Source organism: Calonectris borealis, chromosome 15 (assembly GCF_964195595.1).
Source record: "Calonectris borealis chromosome 15, bCalBor7.hap1.2, whole genome shotgun sequence".
In the NCBI taxonomy this organism is placed as follows: domain Eukaryota; kingdom Metazoa; phylum Chordata; class Aves; order Procellariiformes; family Procellariidae; genus Calonectris; species Calonectris borealis.
This window is the reverse complement of record NC_134326.1, coordinates 18,598,004-18,610,257: the sequence shown is the minus strand read 5'-3', so window position 1 is coordinate 18,610,257 and position 12,254 is coordinate 18,598,004.

Sequence of the window (12,254 nt, the reverse complement as noted above, 5' to 3'; positions counted from 1 at the left end):
TCGATAGAATAGGACTTGCTCTCCATCACCGCATTATGGCAAGTTCAGGATTGATTTGTCTCTCTCTAGTCAAGGTGTGTTCATAGCTACGCACCTAGTCTACACAAAATTCAGAAGATTCAAAGAGAACTTTTACTACTTTCTCTACAAGGTAACGTTACTCTGGCTGTTCAAAGACAGAATCTTCACAAAGTATAACAGCTTTCTTTAGAATAAAGGCAAATCCCATCTCTAACTAGATGAATGAGTGAGTGGATGACAGAAGCGTATTTTAACCATATTGTCTTTGCTTAGTGTCATTTACCTCTCTGCTGCTTTAAGATGATGACATTTATGAGAGTTATGTCATACTCTGATTCTCCATGAGATACAGTCAAGTTCTGTGAAAATGATACAAAAATGCCTCCGAGAGCTAATTTATATGGAGACTGAGCTTTGCCTGGACCACTCGAGTTTTTCCTGAAGCTCTTTTCCTGGGTACAGCAACACCCAATGGGAGAACGCAGGCCAAGGGGAGCCTACCACTCCATGACAACGGAAAGCCAACAGGGATGGCACGCTTCAAAATGCGAAGGACCTGATCATCACAAGTCCTGAGATTTCAGACAAGGGTTCCTCAGTGACATGCCTTGCCACCTCAGAAGCCACGCAGGCCCAGGGAATGCAATTTCTGGGTCTCTGTTTCTTCATAACCAAGTAAGGGAGCACCTCTTCTACCTTGAACTCTGGGTGCAAGTCCCCAAACAAAGCTGGACTTACAACTCTTCAAATCCTTGCAGCCAGCAGTGATCGGCTGAACCTCCTTAGCAGACAGAGTATGACCAAAGCTCAGTTTCAGAGGAAGAATCTTTAAACCACCATGAAAAAAAAAAAGTTAATCTCAGTAACATCAGGACGTTTGTCTTTGGCACATACGCAAATGAGGCTGAGAACGTTGCACTCTGCCTGCCTCCTCCTTCGAGATGCAGGAATCCCTTCGTTTCACAAGGGTGAAGAGCAGTTTCCAAAAGTGGGTGAGGACAGGGGTAGGAGTGTGGGCAAAGCCGGCAGTGCAGCGGGGCCCGGGGCTGGTTAAGCACCACGGACAGAGGCAGCCCCGGGACGCGCCCCGGCGCCCGGAGGCCTTTGCCCGAGGGGACGGCGAAGCGTGGCCCTGCCTGCCCACAGGGCCTGTGCTGTGGCTCCTGGCTCTGCTGAGCCCCTCACCTTAATTCATCCCACCACCGACACCACCTGCTAAAGGGTGTAGACAACATCTGCACCAAAAAAGACAAAACCCAACAGTACCGCGGATCTGATTCTTCATCTCAGTGTTCTTCAGCCTTCTACGTGGCCAGAGAGTTAAGCGGACTTGGCAGTAGGTGCCTTAAAGGGTACTGCCAGAAACTGGCATTTCCACTTGAATTTTCTGAAACTGCAAGTCACTAGAGTCAGGGTGGCCCCAGTCATTGGGAAACCACTCAGAGATAAGCAAATGAATGGGACTTCCTAGCAATTACACTCTTTCACCAATCCCCTGAAAAAGCAATTAACACCAAACTGGGGAGGGGGGGGAGGAGAAGGCAAAGGAAAATGCTACTAACATGCATTACGTTTGCAGTTTTAAATAAGAAGCTTCACTGACTCTAGTACTACTTCCTGAAGGGGAATTTTCTTAAAGATATAATCAACAGAAAAAAAAATGACTTTGAATTTTCAAATTTTCCTGTACTACCTGTTTGGTTTAGCATGACACATACATCCCAGCTCATGAAGAATTACATGATCTTCAGAAGCAACTCCCCAACCTTTGTGAATTCTGTGCTTTTTTCCCCCCAAGTTAAAGCCATGGTTTGCAATTCCTCTGTAAAGTAGTTTGGGCACATTTTTGCTTAAATCATCCTTTCTCTGTTCACCAGCTGCAAAGTTTATCCTCACACACACACTTTGGAGATGAAACTTTTTGCCAGAACTTGCAAAAATTACAGAAAATGCAGTGGGAAACTAACCTTTCCTATGTCAAGAGGTAGTACTAAAACGACAAAAAATAATCCACATAATGATTTTTTTCCACACCTTTCATTTGAATAATCCTTAGGCTCCTCAATAGCTAACCGTGTGGAAAAAAGACTCCACCAGCCCCACGGTTTTGATACGGACCTGGAAACAAAAAAAACGTGCTCATGTGAATCGAGGGTAGGAAAAACTTCAAACACCTCCATGATCTGCTGCTGCTCATGGGCACCTCGGGGAGAGCGAGGACAGAAACGGGCCCCCGCTGCGACCGGCCGTGGAGCGGGCTTCGCTGCCGCCTCTCCTGCTGCACCCACAGGAAACAGGGCTGCTGCGGATGGGTGCAGTCAGCCACCCCCAGCGCCACGTCAAGGGGATCCCTGCTCCGCCGCGGCTTCCTGCCTCGCCGCACGCTGCTGCGGAGCCGCTGCGCAGCAGCTGCCTGGGGTCCCGGCCAGGCTCGGCCTCCCCCGCAGCCGTGTCCTGCGGGTGGAGGACTGACGGTGAGGTGGCAAGAGGAGCAGAATATTGGGGGGGAGGGGTTGTCGCCCTTACTGACACTCATGATGCTACACAAAGTTCAACGCCGTCTATAGTACGGAACCAAGCAGAGACATTTTAAGGCAAGCGAGGCACAGATTTATTGGGGTAACTCCTGGGCAGGTGACAAAGCGGTGCAGGAACTGGCTCGCCAGTTGCCGTTTTGACTGGAGCTGTGACGGATTCCCAGCAGAGAAACCTCAGCGCAGGAGAGCGGCTCCGCAGCGCCCGTCCTCCACGCAGCGATGCGCGCACCTTCACAAGGCAGGCACAGCCACAGGCAGACACTCGCTCAGATATACCATGATTTGAGAGCCAAAAATGACAACTAAAAATAATTTAAAATGCTTTCACAGAACTATCAGTGAGTGTGATTTCATAGCCAAGCAGGCACCCAGCACCCCTCCGAGAGCACCAAATGCCTCCCATGCCTGTCCAGGCGAATGTTGGCAGCTCAGCCCAGGAAAGGGTGAGTTGGCTATGGATCCCTTCCAAGGATTTGGGTCTGACTGCAGCCTCAGCCCTGGCGAATGCTTTTAGAGCCAGGAATCTGCGGTTGATTGAGGGCTCCAGCATGCACTGCTTAAGCAAATTACTTTCCTCCCACCTCTATGCCACATCATTTATTTCTTCAGCAACATAACTTATTTTCGGTTTATCTGCACTTAGTAAGCAAGGTGGCAACTACTTTCACTAGAAAAAAATTAAAGAGAGGCCTTAAAGACATCCCTGTCTGAACGGTCTTGTTTCTAAGTGGAATTTATATTAGCAATGGAAAACCAATACTTTGATTTTCTGGTGCTTCCTTCAATATTACTTACACAGTACAACACACTGCTGCCTGCTTACAGACTGCTACAAAGACACCTGCTTGGGCCAAAGCACTTTGGGTGTTTAAAACTTCAGAGAAGATGAATTTTTTTAAATTTTTTTTGTTTTTTGGCAACCAAAACTGCGTTCTGACCTGCCTGAAGTAACAAAGTGACATACAGAACATGTAACTTGCTACTTCCAGGAGCAACTTCTCCATAAAGTTTCCAAAGGTGGAGGTCCAGTTTTCCTCCTGCATGCCATGTTTTAGGCAAAAAGCTTTTGCATGCCCTAAAACCAAAAAAAACCCAAATAGATGTGATTATCTACAAATAAACGCTACAAACCAAACCAATAAATATAGATGATGCTTTCAAAAGCTTAATCATTTAATGTCTCCATGTAACTTCGTTAGCATTTAAATGTCACACTAAATATCATTTCTAATCTATTTCAGTATGACGGTTTGTTTACTACCCCCCCGGGGCAAGCTGCCAGGAGCCAGCACTTATTCTCTACTTACTGCAAGATTACACCTTCGGGAAATGTGATGCAATTTGCAAATTCTCCTTCATCCGGTTTCATCCTACTCCGTGTAATTTGATTTATGCAGAAAAAATAAATTGCTGTAGCTGTAAGCACACCTTTCCCTCCAGCTGCACCAGCTGAAGGAAGCAGGTTGGCTCCAGCGCCCGGCCGGGCTGCGGTGCCATCCCAGCAGCGGGTCTGAAACACTGACAGTTTGTAAACTCAACCACTGATTCAAGAGATATTGCATGTGCTGATGCTAGACGGTACGTGGTGACCCACATTTGGGGTTTTTTCATGTTATAAAATGTTTTAACTAACTTCTCCACCATCTTCTGAAAGTAAGGAAGAGCACGTTCCTTACTTCTTCGATGAGGATTTCATAAAAGGCAAAGCTGGAATAGTATTGGAAACAAGAAAATGGTTGGTAGGGTTGTCCAAAATCAGGCCCTCAAAAATGATAGAAAAGACCTGAAGTTGTTTATATCACCTCAATTATAGCATCCGCTGGACCATGAGTTCTGACACTGCTTCTTAATTGCATGATCCCGTCCTGTCCCTCCACAAAACCTGCGACTTGGTGCAGCTGGGACTGCGTGGGGGTGAACTCGCCTGCCTCCCTTTGCTAAAACAGCCAGGAAGAGCCGTTCCGAGCGCACTAGGGAACTGCGGGGGGAAAAAGGCGGCCGTGCGCTGGGAATCGCCCGGAAGAACGGGTGCCCTGCCTGCCCTGCCGGGGCCCTCTCCCCATCCCGAGCTGGGGATGGCCACATGCAGCTGGTGGGAAACCTCCCGCTCCTCCCGCTGCCACGGCCCGGTACTGAGACAAAGATACCGTCTGTTTAACTGGAAAGGCACAAATTCAGCCCATCTAAAATGATGGACCGTAGTTCCCCCATTTCCTACAGAGCCAGGAAAGAGAAGGGGACACTGCCCCAGGGAGCTGCGGCCCCTGTAAATCCGACTTACCCATCGGCCATACCTGTTTCTTTCCATTCATTTCCATCGATTCCATCCACATCCACTGATGTCGTCCCGTGCCGGTGGTGGCTGCGGCTCCAGCCTACCCTGCTGCTCTTCTTTTGCGTGTGATGATTCTGGGCAACCAACCTTGGCTTCGGGGCTGGGAAAAAAAAAGAAAAAAGAAAAAAAACTCACAGCTTTGGCCACAGGACAAAGCAAAATTTCTGGTTTCAGTTGCACTGAGGGTCTCTTCAGCTGGTTCCTCTCTTTTCTGGTGTCATCATCCAGAGATGCAGCTATGGAAATGTCCGACTGGCACCAGCCCAGGGTGCGCCTCCACCCCCCGGCCTCTCCTCCACGTGGGGGCAAGAGGAGCCCAATGGGGAAAATTGCAACACCTAAATTAACCACTTTTGGATCATTTTTCTGAATTGGTTGGGGACCAACTTGGGAGTGGCTTAAATCAGGGATGAAGAGTGTGGGGTGCGAGTGCGAGGCAGGGCAGCCCCCCCAGCTGCTGGCCCTCCGGGACCCGCCTGCGTTCTGCCTCTGGCCACAGCTGGAAGCAAAACCAGCTCCTTCGTGACGAGGAGACCCAGTTCAGGCTGGGTTCACGTGCCTGGGGTCCTTGGGGAAGGGCAGCTCAGCCGGCAGCGCCAGTCTCACCGCCAGCGAGCAGAGTAATGCACAGGCAGAAATTTCCCTTATTATTTCACAATCACCGCTGCGTTTAATGCTCAGAGCAGCCGAAGATGCCCTGAACGAGCGATTTCGGTTCCCTTCAGGCCAATGACACTCCCGAAGGGCTGCGATCCCCTCTCCCGCGCCCCCTCTCGCCGGAGCCCCCGGCTCGACACCATTTCTCAGAACTGGGCTCTGCTTTCTAGCTATCATTTTCCACCCACACGAGCCGAATTGATACGTGTCAGCTTTTCCCATCATCAGGTTCATGTTACTGTATCAATAGTTTGGGGGAATGATTTTATCTGCCTTTGGAGGAGGTGACACACGCTTTCTGCGCGGAGTTTGCAAAATGGGGTGTTTCCAGCCAAGGGGCTCCCAGCCCCTGCAGCCCCCCGCGGCCCCGCGATCCCCCCCCGCCGCTGCCGGACCCCACGCCAGGGCACAGGGCTTGGAACCGCAGCCGTCTTCCCTGGGGCCACGGTGCATCCCACTCCGGCATCCTGCTCCGGCACCTCAGCTCAAGGGACCCAGGGACACTGGCTTTGGGACAGACGGACACACACACACTGTACTGTGCTGCCCGGGGTACACGCCAGCGCCTACGCCTTCCTCCCAATGCCTGCGATGGGAAACGTCCAGGCTCCCGTCTGGCTCTGACCCAGCCTTTTGATTTAGCAGGAAATTCAATATGATTGGGAATTGTCACCATCTTTTTTTCCAGGAAAACCGATTTTTTCAGGCTAATAAAAGCAATGCAAGTGGAGTGCTGCAGCCCGGTCCTGCCATTGTAATGTTAGATCTTCCAATACAAAAAGAACGCAGTGAAATGGGAAAGGATTTGTTTGAAATGCAAAGTTCAGCGCTTCCTCAGGCTATGCAACACCTTGACTTTACTGAAAAAAAAAAAGAAAGGCTAAAGTTTAAAAGTTTCTACATTTTTTAAATGAATTTAACAGTTGTTTACAACTATTCACAAGCCCCTAACCAGCTACCAGGTGAAGTCTGGGGCTCCTCTGGATGGGGTTTGCTGGAGCCAGGTCAGCATGAGCAGAGCCATGAGGTACCGCTGGCACCCAGCCGCTTCACCTGGGCTTGCAGCAGCGCTTGGGAAAAGGCATTTAAGAATTTGGGGAAGAAATGAGCCATTTTGGCGAGACAACTTTTTTCCCCACAAAATTCCTCACTAACAGCACAGTTCAGCCGTGGTGGGAAATAATTGCGGGTTCGTGTCTGCTCTTCTGCTCAAGGATGAGGTGGTTTGAATCCCTGAGTTACTGTTGGTTTTCTGATGTCCTCTGGGATGGCGTGGGGCAACGTGGGATGGCGTGGGGCAACGTGGGATGGTGTGGGACAACGTGGGATGGTGTGGGACAGCGTGGGATGGTGTGGGACAGCGTGGGATGGTGTGGGACAGCATGGGATGGTGTGGGACAACGTGGGATGGTGTGGGACAGCATGGGATGGCGTGGGACAACGTGGGATGGTGTGGGACAGCGTGGGATGGTGTGGGACAACGTGGGATGGTGTGGGACAGCATGGGATGGTGTGGGACAGTGTGGGATGGTGTGGGATGGTGTGGGATGGCATGGGATGGTGTAGGACAGTGTGGGATCGCCTGGGACATCATGGCCCACAGACATGGCACCGCACGGGGCTGAAAGGCTCTGTGCCGAGCCGGGCGCTGCAGGAGCCGTCCTCGCAGGATGGGATACGTGCTACAGAGCTGAGCAAGTCCTAGTTAAAACCCAAACACCCACACGCCAGAAAACCCCCTCAGCTACTTCTTCCTTTACATGCAAGAGCTTTTTTTTGTCTTTGCAGATGTTTAACATCTTGATAAAAGTTTTGAGGTTTTCTTTTCTTTCAAATCTGACTCTGGCTACTTGAGCTTGCTGGAGCTGCTGCCATTATGGCCAAACAACGTGAAGTTTTTTCTGACACACAGTTGAGCTGTTCCTCTCCGACAGCAGCCGCACGCCATTTCCTTCTCCGAAGGGTTGCTGTCACCACCGGCAATGACCAAGCTGCAGCGTAGGGCACTGTTGTCCCAGCATGTCCGCAGGGCCACCAAGGTGCCACATGTCAACGGGAAAGACAGCAAGCGGGGTGCCCTGGAAGGCAGCGCCAGGCACCGGGGTGCTCCCACCCACATCCCGTGATGGTGGTGTCCCCGGGGCAGGTGGGTGCCGGGCCGGCTGCAGGACCCTGTGTGGGTCATGTTCAAGTGCAAAAGCAAATGTCTGCTTTCGTGTCACTTCGGCTCCTGGATTTCTAACCTGAGGGTGACGCCGACCCCGGGCTGCAGCCGCAGCACCTGGGCACAGACCTGCCTGGGCGCACGGCTGGGAAACGCTTCCAAATTCAACCAGACACTTGCTGGGGCCGTGCCATCCCCCATGAGACATTGACACCCAGGGCAGGAGCCGGGAGCCCGGCAGGCGTCCAGCCACATGCATCCCGGAGCCGGTCCTTCTGCGTAACTCTTTGTCTTTTGAGACAAGGAAAGCTTGGGCAGATATGTCTCCGCGCATAAGATCATGGCTTGACTTTACTCGAGTCTTGCAATGCGCTTGGTTAAGTCATGCACGCGTTCATGGTTTTCCACATGCAGCACGTTACAAACACGCTCGATAGTAAATAGATCCTCAAACATCAAAGAGAAATTCTCAACTTCTCATCCCAATATCTCTTCATCTATCAATTAGGTGATTAAAATCTGCATGGTAGCTGAATAGCAGATAATGATGTTGGTTAAGGGCGAAAAGTCTTCGCTGTCATTACATAATGCCCTTCTTTGGGGCGAATGGCACTTCCCACCGCCTCGCCTGATCAGCACAGGAAGACACCTATATTTGGCAGTCAATGGAGACTATAAAAAAGGTGCTCTGCCAGGCAGCGAGGCAGAGAGACCCTGGCCAGCCAGCCCAGCGCACGGGAAGCGCTCGGACGGCAGCGACAGGATGCTCCCCTCGCTGAAGGCTGCTTTTGCTCTCCTCTCCCTGCTCGAGCTCATTTCTTCCAGACCACTGACGACTACCTCTCCCAAACTAAAGCTGTCAGAGATCACCCACCGCATCCAACAGCTCAACTCAGGAGTGCAGGTAAATGCTGCTACACCTCCTGGCTTTTCTTTGCTTACAGCCCAGAGGAACATTATTGATGATGATGATGATGATGATGATGATGATGATGATGATGTTCCTTGGTGCTTTGGGCACCCCAGTCCATTTCAGCTTAGGCTTTGGGTGCTCAGCACTTGACGTGGTGGCACAAGTTTTCCACCTGACATTGGGCACATTGCAGAGAAAAGTGCTGAGGAGCAGGACAACCTCCCCCAAACCTCCCTGTCCAACACGCAGAGCTGTGTCGGGGTGACTGGGACAGCTTGGTGATGGGGACATGGTGGCCCGGCACAGTGTGAGCTGCTGGGGGGGTCCCTGCTCTGCACCGGTCCATAGCACCCACTGAGCACCCGCAGACCCTCCCACCCCTTCCCAAACAACTCCTTGCAAGTGCAAACCTGGGGCCCGTCTTCCCAGGAGCCTGTTCAGAAACCATTTGCTGAAACACGGATCTCGGTGGTGGTGGCGGCAGCACCCGGGGTGCATCCATGCTGTGTCCCACCAGAGAGGGATGGGGACACGGTGCCCCTTCCCAGGGGAGGGCGCAGCTGGCGGCTCCTCGGGGACGGTCTCATAACAACAGTCTCGTAATGACGGTCTCATAATGACGGCTCTCCCTTGTGTCGCTTCTCCAGGTCCCCTGCAATGACACCCGAGTGGCACAGGTCACCTTCACGGATCGAAAGGTAAAAGATGATGGAGAGATGCGAAAAACGCGTTTGTAATAAACACAGAGAGAGCCGGCGCCCTCCTCGCCGCGGTGCACAGCCCACGTAGCAGAGGTAGTTTTATGAGTCACTGAGCAAGAGCTGCTCAAGTGCCAGTCGCCGGGGGAGAGCACACGGCTCGATACCGGCTGCACCCAAGGACCTGCCCCCAGCGCCTCTGTCCCCCCCAGCTCCCCCCGACCCCGGCCCAGGGTCCGAGTCACCGCACGGGGCTGCATTACCGCCGCAAAATGAAAGCAGCTTAGGAAATCGCTGTGAAATCTCCCATCAACGCTTTGATAAGTAGCATCAACTTAAATGAACTGCTTGGTTCTAATCATGTTTTCCCCGCTGTGTTTACCAGCTGTCGGAGCAGGAGCTGCTGTGCCAGGCTGCCACGGCACTCACAAAAGTCACCAGGTGCAAGAAAGACTACGAGCCCTTCATCATCAACTTGCAGAGCCTGCACGGCAAGACGGTAAGCAGGAGCTGCAGCCTCCCCGCTGCGCGGCTCCGGCCCCCGGAGCGGCCGTGCCCCCCACGCCGGTGGCTCCGAGCAGGGGCCCTGCTCTGGTGCCGGCTCCCCAGACGTACCCACAGGACTGATCAAGCCGGTATTTTTCTTGCACTGGGTCAGACCTGAGCATTGCAGACCTGCGCAGTGCTGCAGGATAATTTGCCTCCAAGGGAAGAGGGTGAACGTCCCTGCCAGCCCCGGCCACCCCGGGCCAGTGGCCATGGGGGTGACACCGCTGGGCACAGGGGCCGGGTGCTTGTCCTGAGCGAAGGAGAAATTCCCAACCTCCCGGCCCAGCACCCTCACATTTAACTGAATTATTCACTGTGGGAGACAGAGGCAATGGAAACAAACCGTCTGCTTGGGCTGGTAGCCTGGCTACCAGCCATCTGAGCTGCTGAATCCTGCTGTCAGCTCTAACACTTTTATGCTTCTCCTTCCCCAGAACTGCTCCCTGAGCAACGAAAACGAGATCTACCTGCGCAACTTCTTGCCGGAGCTGGGGAACTTCACCCAGGGGATGTACAGGCGCCTGGCCAAGTCGGCGGCACAGTGAGACGGGCGCCGCTCCGGCGAGAGCTGCCGCTGCCAGCCCCGAGCCCAGGGACCTTCCTGCTGGTAGCCCTTAAAATAGGTTTTGCAGAGGTTTTTTTTGCTCCTCGTTGCACGCACTTCCTCAGCTCTGCCCCAGCCCTCCTAAACCCAATGCAATCCTAAAAGCAAGTCCCAGCGGGTACGCCGGGCACCCAGGATCGCCCAGCCGCCTGCCTGGGACTGGGCAATGGGAAACGTCCCCTCCCCAGCAGGCGCCTGGCATCTCCCAAGCTTTCCGTCCAAGTGCCGTGTGTCAGACGTTACTCAACCCCTGCAGGAGAGGTCTCGCCTGGACGACACTGCCCTTAGCGCTCCCTCGCAGCCCTGCGGCTCTTCCAGCCCGCACGAGGCGGGATGCGAGCCCTCGGGAGGGATGCAACCCCCTGGAAGGGATGCGAGCCCCTGGCAGGGCTGGCAGGAGGGTTTGCCTGGCCCGGAGGAGCTGGGCATCACACCTGGATGGGGCAGCCGAGGAGGCTGAGCTTTTAACTCGTTCACCTCCTGCAGCGCCTACCAAAACCAAAACCAAATTATCTGCTTCCTGTTCCTCTTAATGAAGGGAGGCTTCTTCATAATCGTCGTCTTTTCCTAAAGAGATCAAAATCTAGGTTGAAATGATGCATTTTTCGCTAACGAGTTACTACAGCAGCTCAGGGAGACGGCTCCCCGCGGGTGCCCGGCGGGAGCGGAGCCGGGGAAGTGCAGCGTCCGAGAGCGAAAGCCAGGAGGGGAAACAGCGGAGGGAGGGGGCTGCCTCGCCACCAGCCAGAACTGTTAACGTAACCTTTCATGTGTCTTTTATATTGTCAGTGGGCTTTTAAGTTATTAATAGTGAAGACCAGGAGAGTCTGTAGGATAACTTTGGATCTAATGGGTGCTCTTGGCATCATACTTCTAGAGTTTATTTATTATTATATTTTATTTAAATAACTTATTTTTATACTGCGTAATCTAAAGGTTCAAGACCAAGAAGTCCTGGCTGTTGAAAGCTTTTCTTCACTTGGGACCCAAAACAAAAAGGAAAAGCCAGTATTCAGAATAGGTGTTTTACTTTTAACTTATATAAGAGTAGTTCTGTGGAATACAGTCATATTTAAAATACTGCTACCTCATTCTTAGGGAACTATTATTGCCTAATTGCTTTTCCACGACAAGAAACGAATGTATGCTGATTTGTAATTTATTGTTCTTCCCTCTATTTAAAATATTTGTATTACAACAGAGTTAATATATTCAAATTACCATGTATTTGGATGTCTTCATTTTAATTTTTTTTCATTTCAACTTTGCACTGACGTTATAAAAGTGTCTCCGGGCTTAAGCAATAAACTACTGAATAACGAGCTCTTGGCACCAATGGTTTATGCTGTCGATTCCCCTCTTACCTTCAGCAGTTAATTAAGAGCATCGGGGGGTGCTGCCTCCTTGGTCCGTCGGCACAGGGGAAGGGGGTTGGGAAGGACGGCATTTCTTGGGGGAACATACAGCAAATCTCCCCAGTCTGCCATCGAGAGCAAGTTTTCAAGCAAGCAAAAGGCACCAATGAACCTACCCGGCTTGCGGCGTAGGAAAACACGGGCTGAAGGGAAGGGCTGGAGGAGCGGGGATGAGAGTCCTCATTTGGGAAGAGGGTCTTGTGCACAGGGCCATGATGAAGGGGAGCATGTCGGGGTGCAGACCGTGGTCTGGGGGGGCAGCAGGGCTGAAACGGGAGCCAGCGGGCGGCAAAGCGGCGCTGCACGCAGGGGAAGGCACCCTCGGCCGATGGGCGAGGGAAGGACGGGGCCAGCTCATGGG